The sequence below is a fragment of the Schistocerca nitens genome, chromosome 7, assembly GCF_023898315.1.
Source record: "Schistocerca nitens isolate TAMUIC-IGC-003100 chromosome 7, iqSchNite1.1, whole genome shotgun sequence".
Taxonomy (NCBI): domain Eukaryota; kingdom Metazoa; phylum Arthropoda; class Insecta; order Orthoptera; family Acrididae; genus Schistocerca; species Schistocerca nitens.
The window spans coordinates 429,089,808-429,113,060 of record NC_064620.1 but is presented as its reverse complement, the minus strand read 5'-3'; positions in this window follow the sequence as shown (position 1 = coordinate 429,113,060).

Here is a 23,253-nt window from a genome sequence, read left to right as displayed (position 1 = left end):
GCAGAAGAAAAATAAATAGTTACAAAATGTAGCAATAGATGGTGCTGTAAGTATCATAATTTAATAGTGGTACACAAACACACACACACACACACACACACACACAGACATGCACACCCCTCATATTAAAAGTAACTTCATCATTCATTTTGACAATGACTGCTGAGAGGTGTTTGAGGCAATTGTCTGCTGCTGCATGGTTATAGGTGCAGCATTGAAAATAATGATATTAATAAGTGTAATATTTGGACTATAAGGAGAGTGGTGTGGAATAACACACAAAAACCATTTGAAATTATATATACATATTATTTATTTAATATTGTACAATGGATTCACTATTTCAAGAAATCATCAGACTCTTTTATCTTCTTTGCACCTATATTTGCCAGATAAAGCTTTTTGGCATGCAATAAATTCTGTGTGCATCTTCTTCAAACCAATGGGTACCTCACAATACTTTGGTTTTTCACACACACATTTAATCAGTTTCTCTTTACGCTCTGCATTCGTGCTCACACAAAGGTTCTGCTCCAAATCATCAACATGTACACTATGCACTCATAGAAAATTTACAACATTACTGTATGCAGAGTCTATGCTTGGCAACCAATGACTCAGTCTCTCCAATACAAGGAGTAGCACAGTATCTACATCATATAAGTTCATAATTGAGGTGTGCTGTAAATAATCACGCTTGTCACCCGATCTCACACATAGTGCACATTCATCATACACTGTTGTAATAGATAGTGTCACACCAGTAAGGTGAATTTCCTGGGGGATACGAGCTGGATAATATTCCATGGTCATCTGTTGATTGATGTAGTGCTCAGTATGACATATTTTGTCCCAGTCAAACTCAGAAATAGACACTTTAACACCCTTTGATGCATTTTCAATTTCTATCATCACATGCATCCCCAGCCATGATGTGCTGCTTTACCCACATTTACACATTTCATTAAACTGTATATAGAACTGGAAAGCATGGCCACATTTGATACCTTTGTATCCACAGTAACTGCATGCTGCCCCTGCGCTAGCACAGGGATGTTCTGCTGGGATTGGTTGTATGTTGATGACCAGTACTGTCCCCAATCTTGCTGTTGTTTATGATCACCAGTAGCATTCAAAGCACTGGAGCAGACCGTGCATCCTTGTCACACAAATTGATGAGTGGCACAGACAATAACAACTCCGTGACCTGCTCCAGCAAGTGGGCTATGTGTGAAAACTTCCTATACACAGCATCTGCACTCTGTCCCTCCACTACCACAGGGATGTTCTGATGCGATGGGTTGTAAGTCAGTGACCAGTACTGATCTCCATCTTGCTATTGTTTAGGACCACCAGTAGCATTTGAAACATTATGAACAGGCCAGGCATCCTCATCACCCAAATCAATAGGTGGGATAGGCAATAACAGCTTCATGTCCTGTTCCAGCAAGTGGGCTGTGTAATCTACTGGATCCCATATGGTTGCTACAGGTTTGGACATGCTGGATGTGGGTGGGGAGGGGGAGAGTGGAGGGGAGGGTGTCAATGTTAAATTAATTGGGGTAGCCCAATTGACCTATTTTCCAATCAAAGTTTGAAATTCCTGCCCTTATGCCACTGCGACATTGCCACATCTAAAGCCGCCATATTGGGTTCGCCATCTTGAATAAATTTGGCAACAATGCAGAGTGGGGTGACACACAGGTTATCCCACTAATAAGGCATACCAATTTGCATGTTTTCTATTGGAGGAACTTGAGAATATCACTGGCAAGCTCTTCAACCCTGAAGTTCGTGGTGCAAAACTATATTTATGAAAGAATACATTGGTTTTTTTTTCCTTTTAAGCACATTTGTCATTCCATCAACACCTTGTTAACTGTTAGAGATGTAATGAGAAGCCTGATGTAGTACAACTTCTACTCTGTGAAAAGATTAAATACAATGAATTTGAAAGAGCTGCTTTATCTGAAATTTGGGCACCTGTCAACAGTGTGGATCCAGAGAGATACTTAAACATACAATTTAGTTGTAAGTGACATGAGGAGCTCAGTAAAGCCAAACACTATTGATACAACTTCAATGATTGCATTCAACAGATAAATATTTGTATATAGGGTTATAATGCGTGTTAATTTGAATTAGAATGAATACTATCATATAGTGTTACAGAAATAATCAATTTCCTACATTTTTTGTTCAAAAAAGACAACTGAATAGTGAAAAAGAAAAAATCAAATTTTTAGGTAAGCATTTTGTACGTATATATTGTTTAGGGTCATTTAAGTGTATAAACACACTGAAAATTGTGAATGCTACATAAATGTTAAATTCAAATTTCAAAATGCTAAATTTTCAAAGTTTATTTGCTATTGTCATGTAGCTCTTATTATAATCTTGTAAAACAAGTGCTATACTGTAACTAAATTTTAAGTGATAAGCATTCTCAAATAGCTGATTGTCTGCTTCTCTGGTATAATGTGTACACTAGTTTTTTTAATTATTATTAGCACAGGATGATTAATAATTGCTGAGAATTTCAGCAAAAATTCAGTAGGCAGTAATTTCTGCCACATATTAAGAGACTTCCTTTGTTTGTCACAAGTATAGCATTTGTAAGTGCGGATTCCATTGCAACGAGAAATAAATTAATTGTTGTAAGTGGCATTTGTTCAATCTTCATAAAATATATTGATGTGCATTACCAAAGCAAACACTTCCAAGGTCAAAAACTGATCTACTTATTGCTTGGTGCAAGTTTAGAAGGATCACAGAGTCATTGTTGTACAGAGTTCTTAACAGATTCAGCAATATTTCAGTCTTTGTTATAAGGAAAACTGTGTGACTTTTCCAAGTAAGACTGGTGTCAACATAAACACCTGGATATTGAATTTTTTATTTCAGTGGGAACAGAGGGACACAAATGGACTTGAGGTGAATTGTATGTTCTTCAGTTTCTAATGAATATAACCACTGATGACTTTTCAGACACTATCATAAGTCTGGTTTGAAAAGCCCATCTATGAAGATAATTTTTTGGGTTATCGAGCTGTCAAAGAGTACAGTTATGTATATGGCAAATAACAGTGAACTGAGAGTTGGTCCTTGGCGAAGACCTAGAGATTTTATGCAGGGACCAAACATTATATTGTCTCATCAGCTTCATCTGACATGTTGTTGTTGTGGTCTTCAGTCCTGAGACTGGTTTGATGCAGCTCTCCATGCTACTCTATCCTGTGCAAGCTTCTTCATCTCCCAGTACCTACTGCAACCTACATCCTTCTGAATCTGCTTAGTGTATTCATCTCTTGGTCTCCCTATACGATTTTTACCCTCAAATGCTAAATTTGTGATCCCTTGATGCCTCAAAACATGTCCTACCAACCGATCCCTTCTTCTAGTCAAGTTGTGCCACAAACTTCTCTTCTCCCCAATCCTATTCAATACCTCCTCATTAGTTACGTGATCTACCCACCATATCTTCAGCATTCTTCTGTAGCACCACATTTCGAAAGCTTCTATTCTCTTCTTATCCAAACTAGTTATCGTCCATGTCTCACTTCCATACATGGCTACACTCCATACAAATACTTTCAGAAACGACTTCCTGACACCTAAATGTATACTCGATGTTAACAAATTTCTCTTCTTGAGAAACGCTTTCCTTGCCATTGCCAGTCTACATTTTATATCCTCTCTACTTCGACCATCATCGGTTATTTTACTTCCTAAATAGCAAAACTCCTTTACTACTTTAAGTGTCTCATTTCCTAATCTAATTCCCTCAGCATCACCCGACTTAATTTGACTACATTCCATTATCCTCGTTTTGCTTTTGTTGATGTTCATCTTATATCCTCCTTTCAAGGCACTGTCCATTCCGTTCAACTGCTCTTCCAAGTCCTTTGCTGTCTCTGACAGAATTACAATGTCATCGGCAAACCTCAAAGTTTTTACTTCTTCTCCATGAATTTTAATACCTACTCCGAATTTTTCTTTTGTTTCCTTTACTGCTTGCTCAATATACAGATTGAATAATATCAGGGAGAGGCTACAACCCTGTCTCACTCCTTTCCCAACCACTGCTTCCCTTTCATGCCCCTCGACTCTTATAACTGCCATCTGGTTTCTGTACAAATTGTACATAGCCTTTCGCTCCCTGTATTTTACCCCTACCACCTTCAGAATTTGAAAGAGAGTATTCCAGTCAACATTGTCAAAAGCTTTCTCTAAGTCTACAAATGCTAGGAACGTAGGTTTGCCTTTTCTTAATCTTTGTTCCAAGATAAGTCGTAAGGTCAGTATTGCCTCACGTGTTTCATCTGACATATCATGTTGTATATGCTTTATATACTGATCTAGTAAATCTATGACCTGCACTTTGTTGGTCAAAACTTGTATGGGAACATTATTGTAGCACCTAAAACATCAAGTAAAATACCTGTCAGGAAGCCTCATACTGCAAGTGATTGCAGAATCCAGCAATGACATTATTAAGATTGTCTTCTGGGTCTCATGGACATCAAATGTGATGATGGTGCATAATTGTAATGTTCTAAGCACCAGGCAACTATCCCGGTATAAGTGTATATATACATGTGTGTGGCCACTTTATCATTGGATAATTATATATTTTTATTTTTATAAATATATTTTATGATTTTGGTTGGGGTGGCTTTAAATATTGAGGGCTAGCATGAGACTTTTAATTAACCTATACCGCAATAACACTCGTACGGACATCGGCTGCCCCAAATTATGTACGATATAATATTTTTTTAAACACAACGCACAATTCATTTCCTTCTAATAAATAGTTTGTGTGAGAGCTGCTACTTAGAAAAGAAAATATGCATATTCTTATGCAAACTGTAATTATTAACATGGGTCTCAGGGGGCTACTGGTTATTATGTACCAAACTACATAAGGATTAACTGAGATATTGTGGAATGTAATGATTTTCAATATTTCTTGTTCATTATTTGCAAGGCAAAACCGGAGAGAATCTCATCGGCCATTAGGCGGCCAAAATGAAACATACCGAACTCGTTCAGTGCTGTAAATTTTGGTAACTGAAATTAATTTTAACTTCGAAATCAATGAAAGATCAAAATTGAGAAGTCTTTCGCATTTACATTTAATAACATGAATTGTCAGCGTAAGGGCCGACTAAATGCTGTTAGGGGAGATGAGCTCCCTGCACTACGAAGTTCTACAAAAACTTTGTTAATTATAATTAATGGTTGTGATCATGCAAGGTGACAACAAAGTCAATAATACACGCTTTTAAATAACAATTTCTATTGTATTTTTCAAAATACAAATAAAACTTACATTAATCATCAGACAGCACTACAATGGCGGCCTACCGCCAGACGAAACAAAACATTGTCTCTGATCTTCATTGCCTATGTTACACAGAGATTATACCAAAAAAACTGTGTTTTGTTAATTACATTGATATTTGTGTTTTGATAATAATAACTTATGTTCTTCACTATTTGTTATACATCGTGCAGATGTACTTAGTCTTTAGATAATTTATCTTTCACAGATCTCATAGCAAAAACGTCTTTTCCTTTTATCCAAATGTCTATTTATGTGATGTAATGTCACATGGGCCCCCTAGTGAGGGTGTACTTAATGTGGTTTACTACTTTATGTACAGACTCACTACTGTCTTACATCACTATTTAAGTGTTCATGTTTACATGTTTAACATAGGTACATTTAATTCAATACACAGTTATGTGTACAATAATATAAATGATATATAGTTCATGCGTTTTAGGTATGTTTCGATCTCACTATAACAGGTGAGTTCATCTACTAGTTCCAACTCTATTTTTCATCAGGAATGTGAACAATCCAGTATCCTACAGACCTGGTACAAATTTGCTTATGCTCCCTCATTTGGGTCACAGGCATAAGGAAAAATGGGTCAAAAACCTCGCCCGGAGCATTCGGATTGTTGACATTCAGTCTCAATTTATATTGTTTATGCTGATAATAAGTCGATTGAATTAATCAACAAAGAAATATATATATATCTATATACACTGGTACATACATTATAACAAGAAATATATGTTACTTGAAATAATGTACACAGTACATTTGTCTTGAACTGTTAACTCATCTTTGCAGAAAATGTCTGTTTGTGCTTTCACATACACATATACATCACAATAAGAAATATATAGTCACTGTAATTACATATATCATACATTTGATCTGACATAAGCAATCAGTTTCTCAATTTCTGTGTCCTTTGCACACTATATCTGTTACAAATTTACATTGTAGTCTGTGTTTATTAATACATTGTGAACCATAAATACATTTCAAAATTGCAATGATGTAAGAGTCGTCGACGCTGGCATATTGTTGAGCTGTCGGTGAATCGTTGTTGGCGACGACAGAAGTGTGTGCGGCAGCCTGCCACTGTTAGCAACAGTTCATTGACCTCCACTGTGATGTCCACGCAGACAGCTGATGATCAGTCGACAGGCGTGGGGCACCAGCTGTGCAGTCAGGAACACCTGCTGGCCGCTCGCCTCACACAACATGCAAATATTTGACCACGTATCAGTTCATCAGCAAAACAAGACAAATACACGTATCGCAAGTGCTGAAAGAAATGTTATTAGTTTTCAAGCACTCCACAGTCATTCGTGTTTACTGTTTTTGTAGGCACTGATATAATGTACAAACGTATGAATTCCAGTTCTTTAAATAAGTTTCTGGCTCGAACTCACACATTTCACTACTCGCATTTAACTATTGTTTTTTGATAAGTGATCACTACTCAGCATTACACACTGTAACTGTGGTGAGTGTACATGCTAGTACCTTGCTGTGACACTTTTCACTTCACTATTTTGGCCTGCATCACTTCTAGCGTGCGTTTGTTGGCCCCAGAATCCACAGTTCACTGTGTGCTATCTGTAGCATCCATTCACAGTCCACTGGGAGTATTCCGTTCACAGAAACATTTTTCCACACTATGGAAGTCAGTACTATTTTGCATATTAAATTGTTTCTTGTGGAAGGCTCCACCATGTATACTGTTAATTTTATTTATCTTAGTTCACTGTACCCAAACAACAGTTTGTCACTGCTAAATACAGTCAACACTCAGTGTATTATCACACAGTTTACTGTTCACTTTTTCCATCACATTCCAATTAGTGATTCAGTTTATCCATATTGCACTAACTAAGCATCTGGATAGTCTCAATTGTAAATTGGAACATATTTTAACACCTATTACTTGAGCTACGTAAGAAATATGGCTCTGACTTTACATGATCATATTTCATACGTTACACTAATCGGAGTTTCTTCTAGATATTTCTTATCACTCTGTACTAAGTGATTGATCTATTTGGAACCTCTTATTTAAAGTGTCGACCAATTGGTCTTTCTAGACTCATGAGTTCAGTAGGTTTTTCTTTATATTCATTCAACACTGATTCACTGCTTTTATTGTTGCTGTGTTTGCAGTTGCCCTGCTTGTACGGGTGTAACTGCAAGCACTTCCAAGCTGGAATCTGTACAGATGTTAATTATCTGTCATACCTTCAGGTATTATCCTGTTTATAGTATAAATCATCCTACTTCTCGCATTCAGTAAATGATCCACTGCTAGTATGCGTTTCCGACAACCATGCACAATGCCACTCTTTCATTTCCACTTTTCTGCAAAGTGCCAGTATGCGGATTCATTTACTAGTACTTTGTTTGATTGCACACATTTAAATGCATGACCTTCATTCACAAGCAACTCACTCATACACATACTTAAAAATTACCACATACATAATAAGCACATACACAAAATCAAACATACATGAAATAAATCTTTACTACCTATATTCCTTTGGATCTCTTTTCCCATGGTTGGTCTTTTCGACCATGGCATAGAGTAGGTAGCACAACAGAATGTTTGATGGGGCTTCACATGCATATCAAATTTATTTCCCTTTAGTGATTCCTGGTTTCTCTGAGAACACTTTTACAAATTGATTTAATACTTGACTTAAGTCAGCTTCTTGTGACAGGCTTAAGTAAGATGATTCGGCTACTTATCTTTGATTTGTTGTTTGATAGTGACAGCTTCCGACTCCCAGTTGGGTTCCTGTTCATTACTGTTTTGATTAAGAATACAGTGATTGATATCCAATGTATCTGGATCATTCACAGTTACTCGGACTTTCCGGTAGTAGTTTATATACGCATCCGGAGTCCTTATCAGTGCCAGGTCAATTTGCCGGTTGCGAAAGGATAAAGTGCAGTTGGCCCAGGAAGGTCAATTCTAGCCTTCATTTCCCGCAGCGCCTCAAGTCCAAGGATGTAAGGTACTGTAAGATTCTTAACCACAAGGAATGAGCATAATATGGCTTCTTTTTCCATGTCAATCTCAGCCTGCATCTGATTCCTTATTACTTGCACTCTGCCCCATAAAGCACCTACGACCTTACAATTTTCCACTGGTAAACTGTGTAACTTCTTTACATGATCTATACATTTAAATAACTGCTCATTTATGCAAGAGGCACTCGCCCCTGTATCAAGTATTACTGTCACTTCTATGCCATTTATTTTTGCTCTGAATGCAGCCTGTAAATGTTCTACCTCCTGTTGCTCTGCAGAGCACCGATCAACTATTAATTCTTCCCTCATATCGCATCTGTTATTATAATGGAGTAAATGCGCACCCACATTCTGCCTGCCCCCCTCTTTAACCTTGCCGACCATCTGGAAAGGGCTTACAGAGTTGGCCAGAGTTTGACGGTCTGTTGCATCCTGCTGATACTTGGTCTATCACGTCTGTGATTTTCACCCCATCAGTCACAGTTTGCAATGTACCATGTGCAATATACTCGTGCAGCTTATTATTTGGTGGCTGAGGTGGGGGCGGTGACATCGGAATAACGTTAATATGATTGACAGGCACATGACCTGTTGGCATGGCTTGTTGTGCCCGTCAATTCGCTGGACCTCTCTGTTGCCACTGCTCATTGTTTGTTCTCATATTTTTGTTTACGAAGTCGGGGTTTCCTCCCCCTTCGCTCCATCTCTTTTGGTTATAATTGTTTCCCCCTCCCCCCCCCCTTTTTGGTGGAGACTGGTTCATGCTGGCATACTGGTTCACATTATAACCATTGCTACTCCAGTTGTTATTCACAGGCGGCCCATTATTCATTGAGTTCGCCTTCTTGGAGGTTCTCTCCATGCAAATATTAGTTATTTTTGCCATAACCATTTTTCGAGGGCTATCACTACCCTGATTTCTTGCTTTATTATTGCCTTGACCGTTATTTGAGTTCCCTTACTCATTCTGCCGGTCATCCTCATGTATTAAGTCCAAAGAATCTATTGTTCCCATGCACAGTTCCAGGTCAGTATCTGGTAAGTGCACTAATTTTTCCCTAATTGCTATTGGTAATTTGCCTTTTAGTATTCATAAAACATCTCTTGCTGGCATGTGTTCATCCCAATACCTTGTCTTGTTCAAGTATCATTCAAAGTATTTCCTTAGGTTGCCACAGCAAGGGTTAAAGGGTTCAGGGTTGTACACCTGTTTACGCAGCCTCTCCTGTACAGATCTAGACCAGTACCTGGCTAGGAATTTGCTTTCAAATTCCGAGAACGTCAGACACTGTTCCGCGATCTCCATCACCCACAGTGCTGCTTCACCCATAATAAATGAAACCACGAACTAAATTTTTTGATGTTCAGTCCATGACACAGGTAACATGTTTCTGAAACAAAAATCACATGATGTGTGCTTTTCTTTTCATCGTCAAATGTTTGAAATTGCTGATGTTTGAATAACGATTCCTCATGTTTTACTTGTGCTACAGTTGGTAGTATTCCAGCCTCGTTTGCAGTGACAATACCTGTATAATTCATCAGCAAGAGCGGTTTCATTCTCTCACAGTCGGATTTTTCTACCCCACATATATTAAGTGGTACATTTCCATATTGTATTTTCCTACCAGGTGTCATGCCAACTGATGACTGTGCCTCAAGCTCCAGCTGAGCTACAGCTTGCGCGACACAATAGTCAATCTTTTGATCTAATGTGCATGAAATTTCGTCCACTGTTTAAACAATATTTTTCACTTGATTTTCTAAGACACTATGTACCTTGTCCAATTGATCTATGCATTCATCTAATTGTGTTATCTTTTGCGGAATGTCTTTGTTTTGTTCAACCAATTCTGCGACTTGTTTTATGACATCGATCTTTTGTGACAAATATGACACTAGTGCCTTGTCACGTTGTTCAAACATTTCATTCATTTTTGCCAGGAACTGAGTGTCACACTCCTGTTCCCTGCATTCCTGTTCAAGGGGTTCCTGTCTTTCCTTTTCCTCACATTCTGCTCGATCTACCGCTAAAATTTCTTTGACTTGTGAAATTAATGTCTGTTCGTGAATCGTGCACTCTTGTCTTTCATTTTCTTCATATTGTTTAATCATGTTCATATAAATTTACACTCACTAACTGAACACAAATACACTCCTGGAAATTGAAATAAGAACACCGTGAATTCATTGTCCCAGGATGTGGAAACTTTATTGACACATTCCTGGGGTCAGATACATCACATGATCACACTGACAGAACCACAGGCACATAGACACAGGCAACAGAGCATGCACAATGTCGGCACTAGTACAGTGTATATCCACCTTTCGCAGCAATGCAGGCTGCTATTCTCCCATGGAGACGATCGTAGAGATGCTGGATGTAGTCCTGTGGAACGGCTTGCCATGCCATTTCCACCTGGCGCCTCAGTTGGACCAGCGTTCGTGCTGGACGTGCAGACCGTGTGAGACGACGCTTCATCCAGTCCCAAACATGCTCAATGGGGGACAGAACCGGAGATCTTGCTGGCCAGGGTAGTTGACTTACACCTTCTAGAGCACGTTGGGTGGCACGGGATACATGCGGACGTGCATTGTCCTGTTGGAACAGCAAGTTCCCTTGCCGGTCTAGGAATGGTAGAACGATGGGTTCGATGACGGTTTGGATGTACCGTGCACTATTCAGTGTCCCCTCGACGATCAACAGTGGTGTACGGCCAGTGTAGGAGATCGCTCCCCACACCATGATGCCGGGTGTTGGCCCTGTGTGCCTCGGTCGTATGCAGTCCTGATTGTGGCGCTCACCTGCACGGCGCCAAACACGCATACGACCATCATTGGCACCAAGGCAGAAGCGACTCTCATCGCTGAAGACGACACGTCTCCATTCGTCCCGCCATTAATAATAATAATAATAATAGTAATTTTATTGTCATTCGGCCATTACAGCAATAGACAACATCATATACATACTAAAATACAATTAATAGTTTGAAAGAAACAACAGGTTTCTTGTTAACATTATAGTATTATATTACAGTTGGTAAATTCTCTTATGTCATAGAATGGGTGGAGGACTAGCCAGTCATGAATTGTTTGTTTGAATAATTGTTCAGGTAATTCTTGAACAGATTGAGGAAGTTTATTAAATAATTTGTACCCCAGGATTTCGTAGCTGTTGAGTGACTTTGACAACCTGTGGTAAGGAATATAGAGGCACTTATTCCTTCTTGTATTGTGGCTGTGTACATTTTCTCTGGTTTTTGTTTCTGGTAATTTCTTTTTCGTATAAATTAGAACATAGTATATGTACAAGTTTATAACAGTCATTATTTTCTGTTCACAGAACAATGGTTTACAGTGTGCCTTATATGCAGAACCAGTAATTATCCTAATCACTTTTTTTTTGCAGTATTAATATGTCATGTACACAGCTAGAGTTCCCCCACAAAATAATTCCATATGTTATTATACTCTGAAAGAATGAAAAATAGGATGTTCTAACATACACTCCTGGAAATGGAAAAAAGAACACATTGACACCGGTGTGTCAGACCCACCATACTTGCTCCGGACACTGCGAGAGGGCTGTACAAGCAATGATCACACGCACGGCACAGCGGACATACCAGGAACCGCGGTGTTGGCCGTGGAATGGCTCTAGCTGCGCAGCATTTGTGCACCGCCCTGTCAGTGTCAGCCAGTTTGCCGTGGCATACGGAGCTCCATCGCAGTCTTTAACACTGGTAGCATGCCGCGACAGCGTGGACGTGAACCGTATGTGCAGTTGACGGACTTTGAGCGAGGGCGTAGAGTGGGCATGCGGGAGGCCGGGTGGACGTACCGCCGAATTGCTCAACACGTGTGGCGTGAGGTCTCCACAGTACATCGATGTTGTCGCCAGTGGTCGGCGGAAGGTGCACGTGCCCGTCGACCTGGGACCGGACCGCAGCGACGCACGGATGCACGCCAAGACCGTAGGATCCTACGCAGTGCCGTAGGGGACCGCACCGCCACTTCCCAGCAAATTAGGGACACTGTTGCTCCTGGGGTATCGGCGAGGACCATTCGCAACCGTCTCCATGAAGCTGGGCTACGGTCCCGCACACCGTTAGGCCGTCTTCCGCTCACGCCCCAACATCGTGCAGCCCGCCTCCAGTGGTGTCGCGACAGGCGTGAATGGAGGGACGAATGGAGACGTGTCGTCTTCAGCGATGAGAGTCGCTTCTGCCTTGGTGCCAATGATGGTCGTATGCGTGTTTGGCGCCGTGCAGGTGAGCGCCACAATCAGGACTGCATACGACCGAGGCACACAGGGCCAACACCCGGCATCATGGTGTGGGGAGCGATCTCCTACACTGGCCGTACACCACTGGTGATCGTCGAGGGGACACTGAATAGTGCACGGTACATCCAAACCGTCACCGAACCCATCGTTCTACCATTCCTAGACTGGCAAGGGAACTTGCTGTTCCAACAGGACAATGCACGTCCGCATGTATCCCGTGCCACCCAACGTGCTCTAGAAGGTGTAAGTCAACTACCCTGGCCAGCAAGATCTCCGGATCTGTCCCCCATTGAGCATGTTTGGGACTGGATGAAGCGTCGTCTCACGCGGTCTGCACGTCCAGCACGAACGCTGGTCCAACTGAGGCGCCAGGTGGAAATGGCATGGCAAGCCGTTCCACAGGACTACATCCAGCATCTCTACGATCGTCTCCATGGGAGAATAGCAGCCTGCATTGCTGCGAAAGGTGGATATACACTGTACTAGTGCCGACATTGTGCATGCTCTGTTGCCTGTGTCTATGTGCCTGTGGTTCTGTCAGTGTGATCATGTGATGTATCTGACCCCAGGAATGTGTCAATAAAGTTTCCCCTTCCTGGGACAATGAATTCACGGTGTTCTTATTTCAATTTCCAGGAGTGTATTTTTCAGGAACACAATCCATAAGTCGCCTTAACAGGTAAATAACTCTAGACAATTTACCACTAATATATTGTACATGTTGACCCCAACATAATTTATCATCAATGTATACCCCCAAAAATTTGACATAACTTGGATCGTCTGACAGAAGCTTGTCTCTAAGACTACAGACCATCTGCTGTGTTTTGTCTTCATTCAGCAGGAATCCATTTGCCTTGAACCAATAGGATGCTTGGTCAATTGTCTTTGCTCCACAAGTTTTAAGGCTATTGAAATCCTCACTAGCATGAAGAAATGTTGTATCATCTGCATACAACACAGTGGTGGACTTGGTAAATGACGGCAGATCATTTATCATTATCAGGAACAAAAAGGGGCCCAGCACAGATCCCTGCGGAACGCCTACCTTGACTTTCTCTATACTCGACATTTCTCTCCCTACACAAAAAACTTGCTTACGATTCTGAAGATATGATTTTATTAATTTAAGGCTGTTATGTCTAATGCCATAGAATTCCAGTTTTTCTAGGAGTGGCTTATGCTTTACACAGTCAAAAGCTTTGCTTAGATCACAAAATGTGAGTTGAGCATAGCCCTTATCCTCAAACACTTGATGTAAGTATTTGACTACAAAGTCTATAGCATCCACAGTAGACAACTCGCCTGTCGCGACACCACTGGAGGCGGGCTGCACGATGTTGGGGCGTGAGCGGAAGACAGCCTAACGGTGTGCGGGACCGTAGCCCAGCTTCATGGAGACGGTTGCGAATGGTCCTCGCCGATACCCCAGGAGCAACAGTGTCCCTAATTTGCTGGGAAGTGGCGGTGCGGTCCCCTACGGCACTGCGTAGGATCCTACGGTCTTGGCGTGCATCCGTGCGTCGCTGCGGTCCGGTCCCAGGTCGACGGGCACGTGCACCTTCCGCCGACCACTGGCGACAACATCGATGTACTGTGGAGACCTCACGCCCCACATGTTGAGCAATTCGGCGGTACGTCCACCCGGCCTCCCGCATGCCCACTATACGCCCTCGCTCAAAGTCCGTCAACTGCACATACGGTTCACGTCCACGCTGTCGCGGCATGCTACCAGTGTTAAAGACTGTGATGGAGCTCCGTATGCCACGGCAAACTGGCTGACACTGACGGCGGCAGTGCACAAATGCTGCGCAGCTAGCGCCATTCGACGGCCAACACCGCGGTTCCTGGTGTGTCCGCTGTGCCGTGCGTGTGATCATTGCTTGTACAGCCCTATCGCAGTGTCCGGAGCAAGTATGGTGGGTCTGACACACCGGTGTCAATGTGTTCTTTTTTCCATTTCCAAGAGTGTATACACAGAAATCTGTTTCCCCCAAAATGTCACACACACAAGGAATACACAAAATATACAAAACACACACAAAAATACTGAAATAATCTAACGAAATCTTACTAATTACTCCAAATGAAGCTATCACCTATCCTTTTACACTCACTTTATGACGTAATCCTTTCCAATACTTCTTGTGTCAGTACACACACAAGTGAACCTATCATTAATTGCACTGAAGTTTATTTGAAATCCACACAGCTGATTGTGTGACCTGTATTTCAAATACTATTCGCTGTCTAGCAAATTCTAGCACTGATTCACTCACTAGTATTAAGTTATAGTAAATGAATCTGACCAAATTTTCAATGTGGTAAAAGAACGTTATTCGCTTTATCTACAATATTATGACAAATTTGTGCCAAGAAAGTCAGCACAGTACATGGCCCCTGGATTCCTTCCTCTTCTCAGTTCCAGCCCAGAAGCAGATGCAGTTATACCCTTACCTTTAGTAATTAGTATTGCTTGCTGCTGAGTATATCTCGGTTGAGCCTATTGTATGTATTGATTCAGCTTCAGGGTCCATAAATCTTCACTGCGTCAGTCTTGTATAGGTGAAAGTTTTTATATTGGGTACATGGAACAATGTTACATATATAGTATTAGTTCTTACATTATACACATCATTGCATACATATATGTATTTTTTACCAATATTTTTGTAAAATATTTGATAAATACGACTATACCTCAGTTAATTTTATGTACTCAATATTTCTGTATATAGTGTTGGTACACAAAAATTCAAGCCCCGCATTCTTGGGCAGCACTTATCATGGTATAAGTGTATATGTATGTGTGTGTGGCCACTTTATCATTGGATAATTATATATTTTTATTTTTATAAATATATTTTATGATTTTGGTTGGGGTGGCTTTAAATATTGAGGACTAGCGTGAGAGTTTTAATTAACCTATGCTGCAATAACACTCGTACGGACATCGGCTGCCCCAAATTACGTACGATATAATATTTTTTTAAACACAATGTGCAATTCATTTCCTTCTAATAAATAGTTTGCGTGAGAGCTGCTATTTAGAAAAGAAAATATGCATATTCTTATGCAAACTGTAATTATTAACATGGGTCTCAGGGGGCTACTGGTTATTATGTACCAAACTACATAAGGATTAACTGAGATATTGTGGAATGTAATGATTTTCAATATTTCTTGTTCATTATTTGCAAGGCAAAACTGGAGAGAATCTCATCGGCCATTAGGCGGCCAAAATGAAACATACCGAACTCGTTCAGTGCTGTAAATTTTGGTAACTGAAATTAATTTTAACTTCGAAATCAATGAAAGATCAAAATTGAGAAGTCTTTCGCATTTACATTTAATAACATGAACTGTCAGCGTAAGGGCCGACTAAATGCTGTTAGGGGAGATGAGCTCCCTGCACTACGAAGTTCTACAAAAACTTTGTTAATTATAATTAATGGTTGTGATCATGCAAGGTGACAACAAAGTCAATAATACACGCTTTTAAATAACAATTTCTATTATATTTTTCAAAATACAAATAAAACTTACATTAATCATCAGACAGCACTACAATGGCTGCCTACCACTAGATGAAACAAAACAGGAGAGATAGTTCAATCAAAGCATTGTCTCTGATCTTCATAGCCTATGTTACGCAGAGATTATACCAAAAAACTGTGTTTTGTCAATTACATTGATATTTGTGTTTTGATAATAATAACTTATGTTCTTTACTATTTGCTATACATCGCTCAGATGAACTTAGTCTTTAGATAATTTATCTTTCACACATCTCATAGCAAAAACGTCTTTTCCTTTTATCCAAATGTCTATTTATGTGATGTACCATCACACAACCTTAACTTTAGCAATCATTCATACACCTTTGCTACGAGAGATGATAAAGCTATTGGTTTACACGCAGAGGCATTACTAGGACCTTTCTCTCTCTTTGACACTGGAGTAATGACCTGCATAATCTAAACTTATATGTAATGTCTCTATTGCTATATCTCCATTTAAGACCTGTTATTATGAACTTCACATTCTGAAGCAAATGGTAATCATCAATTTCTTGATGTGATTGTATCCCCATGCACTGTGGCCAGCTGGAGTGGCCGTGCGGTTCTAGGTGCTACAGTCGGAACCAAGCGACCGCTACGGTCGCAGGTTCGAATCCTGCCTTGGTCATGGATGTGTGTGATGTCCTTAGGTTAGTTAGGTTTAAGTAGTTCTAAGTTCTAGGCGACTGATGACCTCAGAAGTTAAGTCGCATAGTGCTCAGAGCCATTTGAACCCATGCAGTGTTACTGTATTCTCACTGTGGTACTGTGAAAAGAAAAAGGTGGTGGGTGGTTTTATAATACTATAAATCCTAATAGTACCATACATCATGAGCTGCTTGTGCTTGGTATGTTTTACCATGTTGGATCTTTAACTCACCTTTATGTTATTTTTGATTATGTAAGGTCACTTTTATGAATTGTTGTGATGGTCCAGCTACTCTGTCCCACTGGCTTGTATGAACTTTCTCTTCTTATGGACTTGAATAGTTTGGATGGTAGCACCGAAATACGAGGTCACAATGATTACTTTGAGCTACAAAATAAACTTCAAACTCTTGAGTTTCACTCCTCTATATTTTAAATTCTTCCTCTCTCTCAATCACATATACCTTTAACTACATCTTGAAAAAGTCTAAATCTTCAACACAATATTATACATGTGGCCCATAGGCCTTACACCAAAGTTCCACCTTTTTTCATCAAAAAGAGATTCATCTGTTTTGAGATCCCACTGATGTTGTTGGTGGCCCCCTTACTGCAAGCCATCCATTACACTGCCAACTTGAGTGTCAAAGTGTATCTATGTCCTTGGGCAGCAAGTGAGTGGCTTTTGTCACCTCATGACTTGCTGCTGCTCTTATTGTTACTGCTCCCAGACCCTCTGTACAAAATCAGGACCAGGTGTACTGTATCTGCTTATTTATTTACTTAGATTTTTTTCTTGGAGTCATCAATATGATGGCTTTTGCAAATGTCGAGTACAGTTACAAACATAAAATACGTTTAGATCCTACTTTTACAGGTAGTAGTTAAACAGTAAATTGATGCTTGTCAAAATACATTACATATTACACATATTATACAACCAATTATTTTTATACATTATTTTACAGCTCTTAAACTTAACCATTTAAAATTCGTTGAGTGAATAGAGACACTTTTCAACTAAGAATTCTTTTAGTCTTGATTTGAATTGCTTTTTATTACTGTTTTTCATGCACTCTGGCAGTTTATTATACCATATTAGTCCATTAGTATATGGGCTCTGGTCCATCATTTTTAATCTTGTTCTTTGTTGGTAGTAATTTTCTTTGGACCTGGTGTTTTGGTCATGTATCACTACAATTAGTTACTTCAGTTTCCTGTGAAACAAAAAAGTAATTAAATTATAAAGATACAAAGAGTATATGGTGAAGTACTTGTGTTGTCTGAAAACATTACAGCAAGAGTCTTTATAGCATAGTCCACGTATAAGCCTTAACCCTCTTTTTTTATAGCAATAGTACTCTGATAAGGTGAATTTCTGCAGCACAACCCCATATTTCCATACATAATACACAGTTTTAAGAGTGTGAGTGGGCACCATTTTGGACAGTCGACTAAGAAGATACAGGGCATTGCTGACTTTTTTACACACAGTGTTAATGTGGCTAATCCATGGAGGTTTGAGTCCAGATGGACCACTAGAAATTTACACTCATTTGCTTCCTCTGCCACTGTGCCTCATACCTCACTTTATGCATGATTGCTGTGAGTCGCCAGTTGTAAATATTAGCATCTGGGATTTATTTACATTGACCTTTAATCCTTGTGCATGAAAATACAAACTTAATTCTAGTATTCCATTACTTGCTGAAAATTTCAGTTCCTCACAATCTTTACCATGAAATAAAACTGAGGTGACATCAGCATAATTTACAATGCGTGAGTTAACGGGATGTACATCATCATTAACATATGATAAAAAGAGAAACAGTCCAAGAATTGAGCCTTGAGGGACTCCCTCTGTCACTGTTTCATTTGTGGATTTAAAAGTTATGATCTTCTTCTCAATTTGATGTGTAAGTTTGGTACACTGTTTCCAATTCACCAGGTAGGTGGATAGAAGTTTCATTGATGCATCACTCGTATTGTATGTGCACAGTTTTTTTTTTTTTAAGAGAAACTCATGATTTACTGAGTCAAAAGCTTTGCTTGGGTCAAGGAATATTCCAGCTGTGTGCATACCCCATTCTGTATTGCTATATACTTCATGGAAGAAACTGGTAATAGCAGTGAGCGTGCTTAGGTCTTCCTATACCCATGCTGCGATTCGGTAAGCATTTTGTATCTTGAGAAAAATATTGTGAACTGTAATAGGATAACTGTCTCAAATATTTTACTCAAGGTAGGGATTAGTGATATTGGTCTATAATTTTAAACTTCTTCTTTCCTTTTTTCTACACTACTTAACATACATGACCTACCACAATCACCTTTAGCTGGTATGATTATTAATAGTGGAGCAAGGTATTTGATAAAATGACTGATAAATGCCTTCTGGAAGGTTCAACTTTAATGCAGGATTGCACTACATCCCATGTTGCAATATGTGTGACAGAGCTTCTGGGTACATTTAGTGAGGATCATATGCTGAGTCACCACTTCCATCATGCTTGGTCTCCCAGGTCCCCAGGCCTCAATTCATGTGATTCTTGGCTGTGAGGTTACCTGAAGTCACTAGTCTACCAAGTTCATCTGAGCTCAACAGGGATTCTAAAGACAAGATCCAATGGCAATTTCTCATCATACCTAGTGATGTACTGCACACTGCTGTTCACAGCATTGTCCCTTGATTACAGGTAATATTGTTATAGATTTTGCTATTCACACACATTTAATCAAATATAACAGTAATGATGATAATGTCTGGCAATGTTTGCCAACAAGATAAAGAATGCAACCTATAATACTAGACTGCATACTCGCGGCAGTTCTGCTTTGCTGCTTTTGGTATGACTTGGAAAGAGAGAAAAATTAATGGATGATGCCAATGCATTGGTTCTCGATTGTGTTCAGGAGACGTAAGGTTTGATTACACGAAGGTGGTTTCACGACTGACCTTTGACCCAGATTGCCTTCACATAATCAGAATCTTTGATGAAAATATGTAAGGGACCTATTTGAATAATAAAAAAATGGAAATGAATGCAAAACAGTGAAATTTTGTAAAAAAGTTGTCAGATTGGAAATGGAACACATTAATGTCCTCCCAAATACAATCAAGATACCGCAATGAAGAGCGAACCTGTAACAAAGCTTACATACATTGAAAAAACCTGGTGAGTTTAAAAAAAAGAATAAGCAGAAATGTTCTGTAAAGTGAAGCATCAATATATTCTCAAAGAACAAAGGTGGTAAACAAATAGACATTAGCAAATATACAATGAATACGAAAATTACATTTTCATGTTTCTCTTATAAATGGAGTAAGTAGTTCAACAATCATTGCTTTTGTCTGTCCGAGATTTCTTAAAATTAAATGTTCTGCTATGCGCATAAGTACTTTTTAGCATCACACAGTTTACCAAAGCATTTTGCTTGGTGATTCACATGGTTTTTGACACTAAACAAAATATAACTTGTTGCGGTGCTACACAACACATCTTAACAAGTCGGCGACCAAATGTACAAAGGTAATGAAGTCTCTAGAACATTTCTTAACAAATAATGGATTGTTCTTTCAAATGTTTCGCAGCTTATTGCTATCGAGCACTACGGCAATGATTTAAATATCTTCACCCAGTGGGTCATAGTGTTTATTTGAAATATTTTAACACTGGACACGCATCTTGGTGTAGGCACACATTATAAAGTATTTCGTCTCTTTACATATGCACTGAGATCCTTAAAATCTTTACAAACTACAGCCTGATGACTGTTCCTTTCTTTTATGACAAGTATCTCATTTGCAAAGTATCTTAAATCCAATAATGTTACAAGGCATTGTTGATTAATGATGGCCAATATGCTGAGCATTTGTTATAAAGAACATTGTCTACACTAAAAATCAATTGTTATTCTAATTATTGATTTTGTATCATATGAAGAACCATATGTTGGTCATTTTGTGTACTTTATTTCTGGTTTCAATAAAATCGCATGTCATTTCAAGCAAGTCTATCAATTTTTACCTCTCCACCTACATTATTCTCTGAAGTATTGAATTTTTGAATGTTAGCTGACTTTTGAGTCACCCTGCAGTTATAGTCAGCACCTTAAAGCATTGTACCCTTCTTACTCTATGGCAGCTTCAGCATGAAACATAAATAACAGATCCAAACAAAAGAGAAATTACGTGATGATTTCTTTTCATAAAAGGAACAACATTTCCATTAAAGAATAGCAATGGCAGCAATAAATTTGAACGTTATTGTCATAAAATTATGTTATAACTTGCAGCTTAGGAGACCAAATGAAGATAGTGGCCACTACTGGACTTCCTTTCAACTTCTATTTGAAATTCTTGGGGAATACTCATCAGTTCTTCTGTTAACCTTATATTCTTTAATTCTTCATAAAGATCATCTAGATTACCACTCAAGTAATATTTCTCTCTCTCAACATATTCCAATCACACAGGGATGAATGAGGCATTGTTAATAAGGTTCTACAAGTCACAACTGACATTACATATGATTTTGCACTAAAACTTACTATTCATGGAAAATTTTAACATGAAAGGGACTTTTAACTATCATAGCAAAAAGGGTATCATGAGTGTCCAGCTTCATACCTATATTTTATAGAGCTAACTTATCAATCATGAATAAGAGACTCCCTTTTCACATTATTTTATTACAAATACCATTTTATTTGTTTTAAAGTACTTATTAACTGTATAATTTGATGCAGCATTGTCATATATACTAACCATGACCACTGCAGTAGTCCATTCTCTCTGCCATTGCACAAGCTGATTTTTCTAAATGAAAGTGCTTTCCAAAACAACAAACATATTTGTTATGACCACCTTGAACTGTGATTTACCTATTGCTATTATGGTCTAATGTGCTTACATAAACTACGAAGTGCAGTTAACATCTCAAACTACAGTCAGAAGTTAGTGTGGCCTTGGTGATACACCAGATAAGAAGTAAACACTACATTCTAACCTATACATTTTGCAGTTATTTACTTCTTTGTAATTTATATTAATATTTCTCATCAAACTTCTCTTCAACAACAGGTAAATGCAAATGTTAATATTGAAAGTTAGAAATTACAAGCATCTGATGACAATCTGATATTGTCATGAGCAGTAAATTACATTTCTTTACTTCTTTTATTTTGTGTTTGTATATGTTTATTAAGTATTTACGTTTGTCAACAACAGTGTTGTGTAAATACTGCTGTCAGAAACAATAAATGAGAAGTTCATGATGCCAAGGAAAAGAAGCATCACTCTAAAACTACAACCTCCTTCCTGGTCACCATGACCAACTATATCCTCAACCACAATTACTTATCCTCCAAAGGCAGCCTGCCACTGTGGCCAATCGGTTCTAGGCACTTTAGTCCAGAACTGCGATGCAGCTATGGCCACAGGTTTGAATCCTGCCTTGGGCATGGATGTGTGTGATGTCCTTAGGTTAGTTAGGTTTAAGTAGTTCTAAGTCTAGGGGACTGATGACCTCAGATGTTAAGTCTCATAGAGCTTAGAGCCATTTGAACCTTTTTTTTTTTTTTTTTTTTTTTCCAAAGGAATTACCTACAAATGGTGAAGACATCCTATCCACATTCCTCCAGGACCTCAACAACTTCACCATTTGCTTCATCTGGTCCTCCTCAACCAAACAGGCCACCTTCCTTGATTTTGAACTCCGCCACGAAGATGGTTTCATCAGTACTACCATTCACATCAAACTTACCAACCACCAGCAATACCACCACTTTGACAGCTGCCACCCATTCCACATCAAGAAGTCCCTTCCATACAGCCTAGGCACATCTGTAGTGATGAGCAGCCCCTCTTTCAATATGCCAAGAGTCTGACTGAGGCTTTCACAGACTGAAATCTCCCTCCCAACCTTGTCCAGAAACAGATCTCCCATGCCATATCTCCCCAGTCACTTGCTGTGCTCTACGTACCCATTGTCAAAGGAGCACTCCTTTCATGACCTTGTACCACCCAGTATTGGAGTAACTAAATCACATTCTCCACCAAAGTTTTGAGGTATCTGTCATTGTGCTGTGAAATGTGAAAATGTCTTCCTCATTACTCTCCCTACCCCTCCTACAGTGGTATTTGACCACTTATCCAAGCTACATAATATATTTTTCTGTCCATACTCTACCTCTGCCCCCAAACCCTTGCCTCACGGCTCATAAGCAATACACATAGGTGCAAGAGTTGTCCCATAACTCCTCCCACTACAACCTACTCCAGTCCTGTCACAGGGATTTCATACTTTAACAAAGGCAGGGCTAGCTATGAAAGGCAGGGCTAGCTGTGAAAGCCATGTGATTTAGCAATTTTGCTG